This window comes from Sus scrofa, chromosome 8, assembly GCF_054392235.1.
Source record: "Sus scrofa isolate SSC_HxYL_T2T_F1_AM1 chromosome 8, Sscrofa_HxYL_maternal_Yorkshire_Landrace_v2.0, whole genome shotgun sequence".
NCBI classification, from domain to species: Eukaryota; Metazoa; Chordata; class Mammalia; order Artiodactyla; family Suidae; genus Sus; species Sus scrofa.
The window spans coordinates 26,861,097-26,877,724 of record NC_139390.1 but is presented as its reverse complement, the minus strand read 5'-3'; the positions used below and the strand labels follow the sequence as shown (position 1 = coordinate 26,877,724).

The 16,628-nt window shown below is 37.5% G+C and overlaps 1 long non-coding RNA gene across 2 annotated transcripts in view; it reads right to left on the bottom strand.

Annotated features, from left to right (window-relative positions):
• LOC146400378 (uncharacterized) overlaps window positions 1-12,139 on the bottom strand; it is a 444,118-nt gene extending 431,979 nt beyond the window's left edge. For both annotated transcript variants that reach the window (XR_014812293.1, XR_014812294.1), the window contains exons 1-2: window positions 11,916-12,139; window positions 10,582-10,737 (exon numbers count right to left, since the gene is read on the bottom strand). This is a non-coding gene — a long non-coding RNA (uncharacterized LOC146400378). The remainder of the gene's footprint in view (window positions 1-10,581; window positions 10,738-11,915) is intronic.
• Window positions 12,140-16,628: the final 4,489 nt, after the last annotated feature.

The window sequence follows — 16,628 nt, the reverse complement described above, 5'->3', positions numbered from 1 at the left end:
TGGTTGTTGTAGTATTTTCCCCTGACTTTTAATCACAGGGCAAGGTAATGCTAAGAGGTACCCTAAGAGATCTCTGTAATCCAGACACCATTTCCCTTATCTTCATTGTGTAGCAGTAGCCCAATTTCCTCTTGAGAGTTAGGACTAAATATTTCAGTCAGTACAGTAATACTCTTTTTGGCCTGTTGATTCAGAGGCGCGTAGCTAGGTGGCAGCCTTAACTTCTGATTCAGTGGAATAATTGTGCCTCCTGGGAGAAGCCTCCTTCCTTTTAGAACTAAGACCCCTAGTTTAGTAAAGCATAAGGCTGCATGAACAAAAAGCAATTTTTTAAACTAATGAAATCACTAGGGATAAGAGTGAGTGTTACTTCTCCCATTTCCACCCCTTGGTTTCTGAACCCATGTGTTGTAGCTATACTGATTTAGACTATGTTCAACCTCCAGGAAGACATTGCCTGAGCCTGGAAAGGTACTGCCACATACTTGACTGTATAACTGAAACTTCAAAAGCTATTACACCATTTTAATTAATCCAGCTGCTTTAGAATGGTAGGGAACATGGTAAGACAAGAGAATTCCATGAATTTGGACCCATTGTGACCCTATTAGTTGTGAAGTGAGTTCCTTGATCAGAAGCAATGTTGTGTAGAATAACATGGAAGTAGTTAAAGCATTCTATAAGTCAGCAAGCGGTGGTTTTGCAGGCAGAGGAAGAAAATGCATGTCCAGAGTAAGTGTCTATTTCAGTAGGAACAAATTTCCTGTCCCTCCCATGATGGAAGTTTTTCAAGGCAATCAACCTGCCACCTGACAGCTGGCTGATAACCCTTGTTAATGGTGCCATATGAGGGATTCAATGTCAGTCTCCGCTGCTGGCAGACTGGTACTCAACAGTGGCTCTAGCCAGGTTGGCTTTGGTGAGTGGAATCCCATGTTGCTGATCCTGTGCATAACTCCCATTCCTTCCAACATAACCACTTTGTTGATGAGCTTTTGGGAAATGACAAGAGGATCTAGGGAAGGAGATTAGTACCCACAAAAACAGATCATCCCACCCACTAAATTGTTAAAGTAATTTTTTGGAGTCATTGCTTGGTGAGTATTCTTATGGGTCACAACTATTTCATATATTTTGCCCATTCAGAGGGCTCCATCCATATACCTCCTCTGCAGATTTCCTTGCTACCAATTTTCCAAATATGTTTCTTCTAAGCCAAATCACTGGCCATATCCCATAAACCAGAATATATCTGTATGCCTGACTATTTCTACTTCCAAGCAAAATGAACCATAAGTACTCCTTAAAATTCTACCCACTGAGAGGACTTCCTTTCAATTGTCCTTTAGAAATGTTCCAGAAAGGGGTTGTAGTTGGAGCTGTCCACTTCTAGGAGGTCCACATTTCATATAGGAACATCTGTAAACCAGGCCTGAGTTTTCTATTATTTTCCATCAATTGGTTGTAGGGAATACCCCATGAAGCTATAGGTTCGGACTAGAAGAGGGAAGGAAGTGTAGCAGGAGTAGGGATCATAAGTATTTAAGCCAATTCTTAATATAAAGTTATGCCTTCAGCACATGCTTGAGTCTAATCTTACATAAATAGTTTCCATTTAATGATGGGGTGCAGGTGTGTATGCCCAACTTTATGACGATGTGTCAGGTAATACCCAGTTCTTGATCAGAGCTCAGGCTGGAAGGTAACTTGGTGCCCATGCATTAGCCTTCAGTCTCTATTCAGGCCCAGAAAAGGGCTAAAAGTTGTTTTTCAAAAGGAGAGTAGTTACCTACAGAGGATGGCAGGGCTTTGCTCCAATTTCCTAAGGGCCTGTGCTACTGTTTATTCACAGGGGCCTGAAAAGCTCCTGACAACTTCCCTATCTGTCACTGGCACTTCGGGCATCACTTGATCTGTTGGATCTTATGACCCAAGTAGCAGAGGAGTTTGAACCACCTTCTGAGTATGTTGTAGAGTCTTAGCTTATTCTTGGCCCCACTCTAAACTGGAAGATTTTTGGATCACTCAGTAAATATATCAGAGCAGCACATCCAATTAAGGAACATGCAGCCTCCAAAATCCAGAGGCCTACTAGGTGTTGTGCTTTCTTTTTGTTGCAGTAGAGGCCATATACAGTAATTCATGCTTCACCTTAGAAGGGGCATCTCAACATGCTCCATGTTAATGGGATCCTCAAAATTTCACTGAGGTGGAAGCCCCTGAATTTTTTCAGATTAATTTCCCATCTTCTGACATGCCTATATTTTAGCAATAAGTCTACAGTTAATGCTACTTCTTGCTCACAAGGTTCAGTCAGCATAATATTATCAATGTAATAGACCGGTTTTATATCTTGTGGAAGCAAAAGGAAATCAGGATCCCTGTAATCTAAACTGTGACACAAGGCAGGAGAATTGATACACTCCTGAGGTAGGACAGTGAAGATACACTGCAAGCCCTATCATCTGAAAATGAAATGCTTCTGGTGGGCCTTACAGATAGAAATGGAGAAAAAGACATGTGTTAGATCAATAGCTCCACACCAAGTACCAGGGGATGTGTTAATTTGCTCAAGCAATTAAATCACATCTGTTACAGCAGGTGCATTATAATCACCACCTGGTTAAGCTTACAATAACCCACTGCCATGCTCTAAGATCCATCTGTCTTCTTCACAGGCTAAATAGGAAAGCTGAATGGGGATGTGGTCACCACTCCTGCATTCTTCAAGTGGCACTAGTAAGGTGGCACTAATTTCTGCAAACCTTCCAGGAATTTGGTATTGCTTTTGGTTTACTATTTTTATGAGTAGAAGCAGTTCTAAACGGTTTCAATTTGGACTTTCCCAATAATAGACCTCAGTCCACAGGTCAGAGAATATATGTAGGGATTCTTGTAGTTGCCATTTATGTCTATGACAATGATGCATTCCAGAACTATAACCACAGTATAGGTTCAGGAACTTCCCAGCTTCTTTGTGGAATGGTCCTGAGCTAAACCTCCATTGATTACCTGACCTCCATAAGGTCTTACTCTCTGACTGGTGGACCACAGTGATATCTTATGTTATCTGGAACTAGCATCAGTCAGAGCCAAGGTCCAATAATCTCTGAAAATTCTGATTATTTCCCTTTCTCCAATGAACAGTCACTCTAGAAAAAGTCACAGGTCCCTATGGGGAAGGGTGGGTAAAAGATTAATGGTATAAATTTTTAGGAGTGTAGCAAAGTTCTTTTTCAAGAGCACCCTTTTATTCAAGGTATTTTAGAACCACAAACTTGCTTGAGTCTGGGAATTTATTGTGAGACCAAGACTTTTTTTTTTTTTTGATTCAAGTTAGAACTTTGTTCTTTGATCTAGAACCCTTTCCCTTATACTATTCAAGGAAGAATTTAGTAGGCTTCCCATCTACTTCATTCCCAGGGACACTGAGATCAACTCACCAACACCATAGCTCTCTGCAAGTTGGACAACTCAAGTTGCTATGTTGACGCTATTGTAGATTATGGTAATCACGCCTATCTTAATTTTGGCAACAGAGTGCCACCACCTGGCTCCTGTCACCCTGTGTTTAATTACGCCATTTCAATCATGCTTCTCAATCCAGTGGCAGTGATTTCTGCTGTAATTTGTGACATACAAGAACAATCAGAGCTGAGGATCTGTGATGCTGAGACTTCCTTTGCAAATTTATTTTTCACAGTCATGGTAAATGGTATGGTCCCTAGACCTTCCCAAGATGGATTTTACGTGATGAATCCATTCCAACATTATAATCTTGCTAAGTCTTTGTATCCTTTCCTCTAGAATTACCAAAGGGAGGTCTAGCATTTTAGTTTATTTGCAGTGGGTCATTTTTGGGGGTTTGTTTCAGTTAACCAGCCTATTCAGTCAAACAAAATTGTAGTGATCTTTCTAACACCCCAAGTTGCAACATTAAATCCAGAATCCCTGCTTAATGGAAGGGTTCATATTTAAACTGATCCAACTTAATGTTTCTTCCACCATTATCAAACATGCTTAATATTCAATCCTATACATATTTCCTGGACTTCTGTCTGTATAAATTGGAAAAATCAGGTAGTTATTTTGGAGTATAGTGCCTGTATGCGTGGCTCACCTTGAGGGGGTCTGCTATGCCCTGAGTCTAGTTATTGGCCCAGGAGAAAGAAAAAAATAAATAAAAGAGTGATGCTGAGGTGGGTGCTGAGGAGAATCAGCAGTGTCTTGAAAGGCAAATACCTCAGGGGAGGCCATTTCAGTTTTCTCAAGCAAAGCAGAGAAAGGGGGTGGTTTGCCTAATTCTATAAGCAAAGAAGGCTCATTGGAATTTAACGTTTCAGTGTCCTCAACTTCATCAGCATCTTTTCAAATGCCCCATTTTAGTTTTAAGGACCCCATTTCTTCTTGATCAATGAATTCACTTTAACATTAAATATCATGAAAGGTTGGGAATTCAATTTGGTTATGATTCATATACTTGTGGGATAAGACACCAGGTGTGGTTTTTAGTAATCTCGTCTCTAGGGTTATAAGAAATAAGGGACTCTTTCTGGGGAAGTAGCTTTAAGGTTATCTGCACAGCATTTGAACAGGGAAGTTGAATCCCTAAAATTATCTTTTTTTTCTCCCCACTTTGCCTAGTGGAATTACGAACAACTGGCCATTCTCCTCTTTGTTTGACAAAAATGTCCAAAAGTATTATCTATATGGCCAGCTAGATGCTTGCCTTTTACAAAGCATTTGATTTGGAGTATCCAGTGGTGATATTTTGCATATTTCTGCTGCCAAGTCATACTAGGGACCATCAGTCCTCTCTTTACTACTGGAAACAGAGTCCTTAGCATTTTTAAATGTAACAAGCCAGAGAAACAATTCCAGAATCCCCAAAACCAACTCAGAAAATGTATCCTTAAGATTTTGCTCCTCTGAAAGTAATTCTGGTACCAAAATCCGTATTAGTCTCTACAGAAACTGGAGAACCAATATGATGTGTGTGTGTATAATAATGATAATAATTGTATGTATACATATATATAATTGCATATATAATAGATACTTAGGCTAAGATAATAATTTATTTTAAGGAATTGGCTTGTCCAGTTGTAGGCTAGCAGACTGGAGATCCAGAGAATAGATGATGTTGCAGTTCATGTCCCAAGACTGCAGGCAAAATTCCTAGGAATTCTGGGAGTTGTCCATCTTTGCTTTTTTAAAGCCTTCAACTGATTGAATGAGGCCCATACACATTGTGGGAGAAAATCTGCTTTACTTAAAGTCTATTGATTTAAATACCAATCTCATCTAAAAATGCCTTCACAGCAACATCTATACTAGTGTCAAACAAAATATCTAGGTACATTCTCCTAGCCCACTAGTGTTCCACTGAATGATATACTGCAATTTTGTTACCCTTTCACAAGCTGATAGACATTTGAGCTGTTTCTAGCTTTAACTTAGATTAAAACTTTGGTAAACTTTTTTGTGTAAGGTTTTTATAAACACACATTTTCATTTCTCTAGGAATTGAGTTGTGAGGCATAGGGTACATGTAAGTTTAAATTTTAAGAAACTATTGGTGGTTTCCAGGATGGCTATATCATTTTAGAAACCCAACAGTAATGTATGAAAGTTCCAGTTGCTTTGCATCCTTTGCAATATATGATATGGTCTCCAACTTTCCATTTAAGTCATTCTAGTAATTGTGCAGTCATATGTTCATAATAGTTTTAATCTGAATTTCTCTAATGACTAATGATGTTGAGTACCTTTTCATAAGCTTATTGGCCATATACTTATTTTGTAAAGTATCTATTCAAGTCTTTTACCCATTTTTAAATTGAATTGTCATTTTATTATTGAATTCTAGCAGGGTTTTTTGTTTGTTTCTTGAAACTAGTCCTTTGATATATTTAAATATTTCCCCTAATCTATAGCTTACATAGTTTTAAGATACTATCTTTTAGAGTTCCTGTCATGTTTCAGTGGTTAACGGATCCGACTAGGAACCAGGAGGTTGCAGGTTCGATCCCTGGTCTTGCTCAGTGGGTTAAGGATCCGGCATTGCCGAAAGCTGTGGTGTAGGTTGCAGATGCGGCTTGGATCCCGAATTGCTGTGGCTCTGGCATTGGTCGGCGGCTATGGCTCTGATTCGATGCCTAGCCTGGGAACCTCCAAATCCCATGAGAGTGGCTCAAGAAATGGCCAAAAGACAAAAAAAAAAAAAAAAAAAAAAAAAAGCCAAAATTTTAACTTTTGATAAGGTCTAATATATCAAAAAACTTTTAATGCTTAGTGCCCTCTAGGATATTTCTTAAAAGATATATGTGTATCCACAAAAATCATGAAAATATTTTCCCAGATTTTCTTCTATAAGTTTTATAGCTTTAGTTTGAATGATTAGGTCTGTGATTGATCTTGAAATTTTATTTCTGTGTGAAGAGAGGTGTTGATTTAAATTTCTGTCCTTCCCCCTCATATGGATATACAAATGTTTCCAGGACACTTTTAGAAAAACAAAACTTAATTTCCCACTGAATTGCTTTGGCATTTGCTGAAAAATCATTTGATCATATATACGTAGGTTTATTTATAGAAATTCTACTTTGTTCCATTGATTTATTTTGTATACTATTTTTTTCAGCTTCAAGTGTACATTATTTCACATACAATAAAACACAAAATAATATACAACAAGCAATAACCTTACTGATAAAACAGTCATATTACATAATTAAATGAATTAAATGTATAACTATTTATAAGCATAATGATGAGATCCAAGATTCTGGAATCAGATATATCCAATATTTTGTCTACTCATATAAATACAGTATGTCTTAATTTCTCTAGATTTTGAATTTTGAAGTCAGGTAGTTAAATACTCAAAATTTATTTTTATTTTAGGAGTTCCAATCATGGTGCAGAGGAAATGAATCCAACTAGTAACCACGAGGTTGCAGGTTCGATCTCTGGCCTCGCTCAGTGGGTTAAGGATCTGGCATTGCTCTGAGCTGTGGTATAGGTTGCAGATGCAACTCGGATCCCATGTTGCTGTGGCTGTGGTGTAGGCTGGCAGCTGTAGCTTTGATTGGATCCCTAGCCTGAGAACCTCTATATGCCCCAGGGGCGGCCCTAAAAAGCAAAAAAGTACTTTTATTTTAAAGAACCTAATCTATACCCTTTGAATTTTTTTTATTTTTTTCTTTCCTGAAACGGAATTTCCCTCTACAATTTTATTTAGGAGAAGAATGTCAGTGAGTACCTCCATTTTTTTCTTTTTGGTTATCTATAAATCATATATGACTCAGGTTAAGAAATACGAATTACAGTAACTTAGAAACACTTGACACATTCCACAGCATTTTCCTACCTACTGTCACTATTATGAATTTTGAGAAGATTAGTCTCACGTTTTTGACTTTAAAGTTTTTATACCTATGTATAAATTCATCAAGTTTTAAATTTCCATATTTAAAATTTTTACTTAAAATAAATATACTGTTTTATTCCTCTGTGACTGCTATTATACTAAACAATTTCTTTGTGAAATTTAAGTACCATGATTCAGTTTTGTGGCTTGATCATTTTTGCTGTTGCATAGTTTTTGTGGTTTTTTTTTGTTTGTTTTGTTTTGTTTTTTTGTCTTTTTGTCCTTTTAGGGCCTCACCCGTGGCATATGGAGGTTCCCAGGCTGGGGGTCTAATCAGAGCTGTTGCTGCCAGCCTACGCCAGAGCCACAGCAACACCAGATCTAAACTGTGTCTGCAACCTACACCACAGCTCATGACAACACCAGATCCTTAACCCACTGAGCGAGGCCAGGGATCGAACCTGCAACATCATTGTTCCTAGTTGGATTTATTTCCACTGCGCCACAACAGGAACTCCTGTTGTATAGTATTTTGATGAATGGCTATACCAACAGATCCTTTGCTGAATCCCAGTGTTTGTTATTATAAACAATGCTGCTATGAACATTCTACTATATATATATAAACACTAAATATTACTATCCTACATATGTAGGATATAAACGTTATATAGTATATATTAACATAAATAGGATATATGTTAAATATATGTCCTAAAGAAACTATACCCGCTGAATATGTATGTACAAGAGTTTCTTTGGGGGCATATATTTAACATATATCCTATATATTTCTTCTAGATAATAACTGAGGGCAAAGATTTTGACATGTATAACTTTTTAGATTCCTCATTTTCCCTACTAATATATAATAGGTTCAAAATACATATTTTTTGCTAAATTCATGGATGACATAATTAAAAACAATTACCAGTTAGTACATACTATTTCATATTTAATAGATAAAATCCCATCGTACTGCTAGATGTGTAGGTGAACCCAGTAAAGACTAAGAAAGCCAGACAATGAGCCTAGCTTAGGTAGCCGACTCTCAAACTGATGGGGTAAATGTGTGTTTATTTTGTATGCCACCAAAGACTGATTTTTGTTTGTATTATTATTGTAACAATAATTATTGATGGCACGTACAACAAACAAAATACTAAGTTATGAAAGATTTTAGAGGTTTATGTATCTACTACAAAGAAAAGCAACCCCCCAAAAGAAAGTCTAATGGTCAATAAACTGAAAAGGATGTGTAGTATCATTAGAAATCAGAGGAATGCAAGTGAAAACGACAAAGAGATACTATTACGTATCTATCAGATTAACAAAATTTAAGTCTGACCCTGTTATGTATTAACAAGAAAGTTCCAAGCAATGGGGACTCTCTGCACTGTTGGCAAATGTTGAAACTGCTACAACTTTGGAAAATAATTGTCTTTTACTTATTATCTAACAAGGTAAAAATAAATAGATCCAATTTTACTTCTAACTACAGATCCTCTGAATTTCTAGAAAAATCATTGAATCAGCTTGTCAGTTAATATTTTCAAAAACCTACTGAGATATGGATTGGGATTGAACTGCACTGACAGATACATCTGGAGAGAACTGACATTTTCACAATATTGGATTTCAATCTATATGGCATGTATTTCTCTTTACTTAGGCTTTTTTCCTCTCAGCAATGTTTCACAATTTTTTCTACAGAAGTCATATGTTTTGTTAAATTAATCCTGAAGTATTTCATGTTTTAGGATGCTATTATAAAGATGTTTTTAATTTTTTTTTTCCATTTCTTGGGCCACTCCCGCGGCGTATGGAGGTTCCCAGGCTAGGGGTTGAATCGGAGCTGTAGCCGCGGCCTACACCAGAGCCACAGCAATCATGGGATCCGAGCCGTGTCTGCGACCTACACCACAGCTCACGGCAATGCCGGATCATTAACCCACTGAGCAAGGCCAGGGATTGAACCCGTAACCTCATGGTTCCTAGTCGGATTCGTTAACCACTGAGCCACGATGGGAACTACTGTTTTTAATTTTTTATATTCAAGCCACATAATAGAAAATGTGTGTGTATATGTATCTATATATGTATATACATATATAGTTTAGATTACCCTTGCTTTTAATCTCAACTGCTCAAAATTGGATAAATGTACTCCTTAGTTTATGGTACTGTCTTACAAGCTCATCATTGATCTATGTATAGCAAATATATTTCATATATATATATTTATATTTGTACTTACATAATAAGTTATATTTTAATCTATTTCCCCAATCAAGATTTCACTGGCATTAAACTATATCTAATCATATGGTTTCCTGCCTTCAAAACCCTATACACTGCTTGCTCACAGTCAAGGTACCTTTCATCAGAAAGAGGCGAGTAGGTAAAGGGATGGGAAAAGTGCAGAATTTGGGAGGAAGAAGTAAGGAGTGAGCCAGTTCATTTGATTTCTTAAGTTTAGAAACAATTTGAGTCAACTTTTACTTTACATCTAAGAGGCAAGTAATTTTCTCAGTGTTAAGTTTGGACACCTCTAGATACCAATTAAAATGTGCTTCCAACTTGTCTTGTCTGGTTTTGATATTTTTTTAATAGTTGTTTATGAAGATAAACTAATTTGGGAATTTCAAAAGCTCCCTACTTTGCTTTTATTTATTTTTTATTTTATAATGATTTTTGTTTTCTCCATTATAGCCAGTTTACAGTGTTCTGTCAATTTTCTGCTATATGACAAGGTGATCCAGTCACATATATACATATACATTCTTTTTTCTCACATTATCATGCTTTATCATAAGTGACTAGATATAGTTCCCAGTGCTATACAGCAGGATCTCATTGCTTGTCCTTTCCAAAGGCAATAGTTTGCATCTATTAACCGCAAACTTTGGCCAATGTCAGTTTAAATCCTCTTGGATTAAATGGGCCCATTTAGATAAGAACTTACAGGAAGGGTTCATCTTTCTTTGTATTTTTGCTATAAGAACTTCCTATTATTCTGAAAACTCACCAAAAGTAGGAAGAAAATCTGAAACACAAATCTCTCTCCAAGTGGTGAGGACAGAAAATCTGAATCAAAAGGCAGAAAAAACCTTGAACCCGAAACTTGAGGGAGAAAAAAATTAACAAAAACCCTCAAATAAAGACCTGAACCTCAACCAAATGGGAGGTTCGGATCCAGAAGAACTCACCCTGAGGCTCTGATTGGACACAATGGGTTCCATGGGTTACTGTAAGTACTGGAGATCATATGCTGAGTCTGAGTAGGAGCTGCACAGCTGAGGGGAGTTACTCTGGATTCTGGTATCTCTGTCAGTTATGTTCACCAAAATTTCAGAAACGGAGACCTAATTGAAATGAAGAGGGATTTACTGGGGGTTTGTTAGGTTAGGACTGCAGTCGGGGAGATACAGATTTGAGAAGTACTTGAATTGTGTTCCACCAGATTACAAAATTGGGGAAGCTTATAAAGTCAAAAGCTGCAAGGTCACAGTTACATAAGTTGTTCTCAAGAATTATAATTGGAGGAGTTTCCATCATGGCTCAGTGATTAATGAACCCAACTAGTATCCATAAGGATGCAGGTTTGATCCCTGGCCTCACTCAGTGGGTTAGGGATCCCATGTTGCTGTGGCTATGGTGTAGGCTGGCTGCTACACCTCTGATTCAACCCCTAGCCTGAGAACCTCCATATGCCATGGGTGCAGCCCTAAAAAAACAAAAAATAAAATAAAACATTATAATTGGAGCTGGAAAGAAGCCAGGACCCTTGCTAAACCAGGATTAGTTGGAGTTTGAAATGGTTGCATAGTTACAAGGGGTAACCTTGAGACCATACTGTTGCAGCTTGCAGATATTGTCCTGAATACGGCTGGTGGTGGTATATATTCCAAGGGGGTCTGGTATAGTTCACAGACAGATCAAGTTCTCAGTGATGCAGGAAGTCTTTGAAACCAGATCCTCAGCGACTGCCTGATTCCATTTTTATATGCCTGAATTACTCCATTATAATCTCAATTTGTCACCAAGCTGCATTGTTAGTAAGTCATGAGACTGAGAGCCAAATGAGGGGTTTATCTGTTTTCTACTTTTCCTAAACAGTTACATAACTATCTCAAGGCACATATCGGATAAGTTTTCCATAACCTTCTGGTTTGTAATGTTTCTTTTTTTTTTCCTTTTTTTAAAAACGATTTTTATTTTTTCCATTTTAGTTAGTTTACAGTGTTCTGTCAATTTTCTCCTGTACAGCAAAGGGACCCAGTCACATTATTTTTTTTTAATATAATGATTTTTATTTTTTCCATTGGAGAATAGATTTGTGGTTGCCAAGGGGGAAGGAGAGGGAGTGGGATGGATGGGGAGCTTGGGCTTAAGAGATGCAGACTATTGCCTTGGGAATGGATTAGTAAAGTTTCTTCTTATTACTTATAAGATTTATAGTCTTGACTTGGGCGAGGAAATTCTCCACTTCATCCCAGACACACATAGGCTGAAGGCTGGACCCCATCTTTCTCTTCCCTACCTGTTTACAAGTAACTCCATCAGCCAGAGGGTGGTCAGTTCTTCCAGAATCACGGATCTAATGGCACGACAGTTGTATCACCGTGGAGTACCCGCCTGTGTCGTTATATACGTGGCAGAAGTGAACTGACTTCCCAGGGATCTTGACCTGACAAGTCTCGCTGCGCCTTCCCACGCACGCGCACCACGAACATCACTTGCTCAACACGCGCACCAACACGCACCGCACGCACGGCGTCCTCCCCGTGCACCACGCACTCCCCACGCACCGCACCGCGCGCGCCACCAGGCGCACCGCGCAGGTTCTAGGTGACGCTGTGCTGAAGCAGGGTGTCAGCGCTTGTCAAAGAAAGGGGCGTGTGTAAGCTGAAAAGGCAAAGAAAAACCAGAAAATGAGAGGAAATGAGGTTTGTGGGCTGAGGTCTGAAGAATGGGAGGGTTGGGACAGGAGAACACAGTGATTTGTGACTGGGAACTAAGGAAGCAAGAAAGAGCAGCTAGCTTAGTTTAGGGAGCAGCGGAGTGGCAGGGCAGTGGGGGACACTCTGATCTGAATAATCAAACCCCAACCTGGATATATTTAAATTGTCTGTTTAAAACTTACAGAATGATAGGTATTTTGTTTCAACAAAATATAATTTTAGAAAAGAATATTTTAAAAAAGGAAGGAAAGGGAAGAAAAGTCTCCTTCCTCTTCTTGCAGTACTGCTGTCCAAAAGGATTGGGGAGGGAACTGCCTTTCAAGAACTTTTAATGGAATTCTTTAAGTTGTTTCATATCTGGCTATTTCAACAAAATATACTGGACCTGTTTATGAACCAGTAGTTTCAATTTAATTTATATAACATTCTCGAAATTTAAAAATTTCAGATGATAGAGGTGGATTTTGTGGATGCCAAGGGTAAGGGATGGTGAGAGGGGTTGGAGGTGGATGTGACTACAGAGATATCGTAAGGGAGAACCTTTTTAAAATTTTTAAATGGAATAGTTTTTTATTTTGGGTGTACTTAATTATATATAATGAATGTCATAGAACTATACACACATATTGTGCCAACATAAAATTCCTGGTTATGATTATGTAATATGTCACCATTGGGAGAACTAGGTAAACTGTATACTGGACCTCTGTGTACACTCTGCATTTTCCTGTGAAGCTGCAATTATTTAATGAAATAAGTCTAAAATTATAAATGTAAAACTGAGGAAATTACATAGAGCAATTTCTCAGGTCTACTGAGCTCTTTATGAATCATTTATCAGCTGAGCCACATAAACCCTATTTGCTGTTGGACAGTGGTAGAATTCTTTGTTCCCAAGGATTAGTGTCAGCTCAGAGAACGCTTCCAAAATTGTTCCAAAATGTGCTTTCCCTAGTAAGTATTTTTCTCTGATACATGATTACAGCTTCATTGGGGATGGCTGGAAGGAAAATGTACTTACAGAGTTCTCTTAGGTTTCTTCCAGAATAGAACCCAGCCTCAGCTTCTTTCAAGGAATTCTGTATCTGTGACTTGACTCAGGGCTGGGAATTCCATCATAGCCATTAAAAGAGGTTCAAAGTAGTCTCCAGAATTAGAGGATTCCCTCCTACCCCCTCCCCCAATTCTAGTTAGGTAAATCAAAGAAGATATTAGTGAGACTTAGTCCTGGGTATAATACCATCATTTGGCCAAAGATTTGTGAAGTTGACATTCTGATTACAAATGCAGGTAATTGGCTGTTAGAGTAACCAAGATAGCATTACTTTAGCAATTTTGTGTTTTTGCTTTGTTTTTGCCACTCCAGGAATCCATCAATCAAATCCAGGAAGAGAATTTGTTTCCGTGGTAGCATTTCCTCTGTAACAAATAGAACAGTTTTCAAGGAATTGGAAGGTTGATATGCTGTTCATCAATGTTATTCTCAGGGCTTTGGGAAATACAGAGTGTTCTGTGGATTCTTCCAGGGACATAGCTAGGGAGTGAATATTGTATCATATACAATCCATGAACAACAACATTTCAATTCTCAAAGTGTTTGGATATCTTCCTCTATATTTTATCATGGAATTTCAACCACCAGTAACTTCCAGATGAAGCCAATAAATGGACTAGCAATTAAAACCACTCCTAGTTTCCCAACCTAGTAGATTAGTAACAAATTTCTGGCAGGTGTTCCACATTAGTAAATGTGGCCTAATACACTATTGTATTATTTTCCTCTCCATATATCCACCTCCACGAATCCAAACATAACTCCTAGGCTCCTGGCCTGAATGTATAAGCTAAATCTCGGGATTATGTTGATGTGTAAACCATTTTATCTAAGTTTTGGCTTTGCAGTTTAACCCTCAGGCATCTTGAATGTGATGCTTATTATGGGTCTGGTGGGAATAAAGGAAGATAAAAAAGTAGTGTGAGTGGAGTTTGCATTATCATAAGTATTATTTGCTCATGTGGATTCATTGTATTTATTTGAAAAAAAAAAAAAAAGCAAGAGCAGTCTTATATTTTGGTAGAAGTTTTTCGAGGGGTTTTAGGAACCATGTCAGTGTCACTTGAATCCTATCAAAGGATCTGTTTCCAGATTTCACTACCCACTTTCCTTTAATAAGCATCCTAATTTTAACATATTTAAAAGACTGTATACTGGGTATGCACCTATTATGGATTGAATTGTGGACCTCAGAAATTTATGTTGAAGCCCTCAGTCTGAGTACCTGAAAATATGATCTTTTTTGGAAATAGGTACTGCACAGTGAGAATGAAGTTAAAGTGAGCATATTAGGATGAGCTCTAATTTAATGTGACTGTTGTCCTTATAATAAAAAGGGGGGTGGATTTGGGCTCAGAGACAGGCATGTATAAAGGGAATGCGTTGCGGAGATACAGGGAGAAGCCAGTCATTTGATTAGAGTGATGTGTCTACAAGCCAAGAATACCAGATTGCTGTCAAATGATAGAAACTAGAAAAAGCAGGGAGGGATTCTGTTCCAGAGCTGCCAGAGTGTACATGACTCTGTTAACATCTTAATCTTGGACTTCTAGCCTCCAGAACTGGGATACTATAAATTTCAGTTGTCTTAAGCTACCCACTCTTTTAGAACTTTGTTAAGGCAGCCCTAGGAAACTAATGCAGTGCCATAATTCACCAAACTGAAGGGTTAGATTTTATTTTTAAACTTATACCTATATGAATTTTGCCATTAAAAAGATGTGATTAGTTTATTGAAAAAGAATATTTCTGTATTCTCACCAGCCTTTGAGATGGTTATTTAAATCTTGAGTTGCTCACCATTTTTGCAAGCATAGTCAGAAACTTGCCATGCTCATCAGTCATAATACCACTACATCTGTTAAAGCTTAGCTCTCAATAGGAATTCATTTTAGGCAACTGTAGGTAAAAATTATGGTAAATATTTTGTCACTGCATGTAATGGGTTACTAGTGTTTTATGTTTTCGTGTTAATTGGCTCTGCACTGAATCTCAGCCCTGTGAAGTCACTAATCCTAGATTTCCTTAAGAGTGTCTTTTTTTGCAAGCAACTTTGTAACCAATTACTATATTGATTGTAATTCTTTCATTTCAAGCAATGATATATGCATGCTAATTTATGGATAAAGGGTCATATTAAAGAGTTTTTAGAATCTCCCAAATATTCAAGGTTTAAATACTGCATAGCTAGGATTATATTCTGGCTATATATTATGTATACATATATATAAATACACACATAATACACTTGCATTATATACATATATACATATAACAAAACGCAAACACTCTATGATACTCTTCTAAAATTGTCTTCTAAAAATTCTTATGGAAATTCCATTGACACACCACTACTTTACTCCATAGGAGCCACTAGGGAGGTTAGAAAAGTTAAGAAAATGTAGCATGCTTTAGAGCATGAACTCTGGATCAGGCCAAGCTAAATTCAGATCTTGCTTTCACTGTTCATTAACCCTGTGACCATGACCTTATCAAGAAATCAGCTGTGCTTCAGTTCCTTCCGTCTGTAAAATAAGAGTAGTAGTAGTGCCTAGACTCTAAAGTGTTTGTGAGGATTAAATTAGTAAATATTAAAAACATATGGAATGTATAAAGCATTAGGAAAATGCTAGTGAAGTAGGACATACATAAATAAATAGGGACAGGGCACTATTATGTACGATTTGTCCCAGATAAAACTAAATACCCTCAACCATGCTGGAAAGGTAAGTCAATTTATTGCAAACATTTTAAATGTTCTGCTTTCCAGTCTAGTGTGTTTTCATCTTCTACACATCTAGAATCCTGGCTGAAAATAAATTTGAGAAATGTTTTTAGACATGGAGTATCCATATTGAAAATTCACAAGTCAATTGATACTGTGCGTGGTACTAAGCCACAACAGCAAAACAGACATCATTTCGTTTGGATAACAGAGAGCAAGTGATACTCTTCTTGTTCAGAAAATGTAAGGGAAACCCCATAACTGCAAGAAGATAAATATCTTGGAGAAGAATTTCTAAAACATATTAAATAATAGCAATATTACAAGATCCAAACATAGGAAAATTCACTCAAACGTCATTGTAAATCTAAATCTCATTTGTAGTCGCATAAGTAGCATCCCCAAGATCAAATTCCAGCTGTCTTTTAAATGCAACCAACAACTCATCAAACATGCTTTCAGTGACTCACTCCCCTGAAGACCTAGATTTCCTTGGCAATATAGCTATTCCAC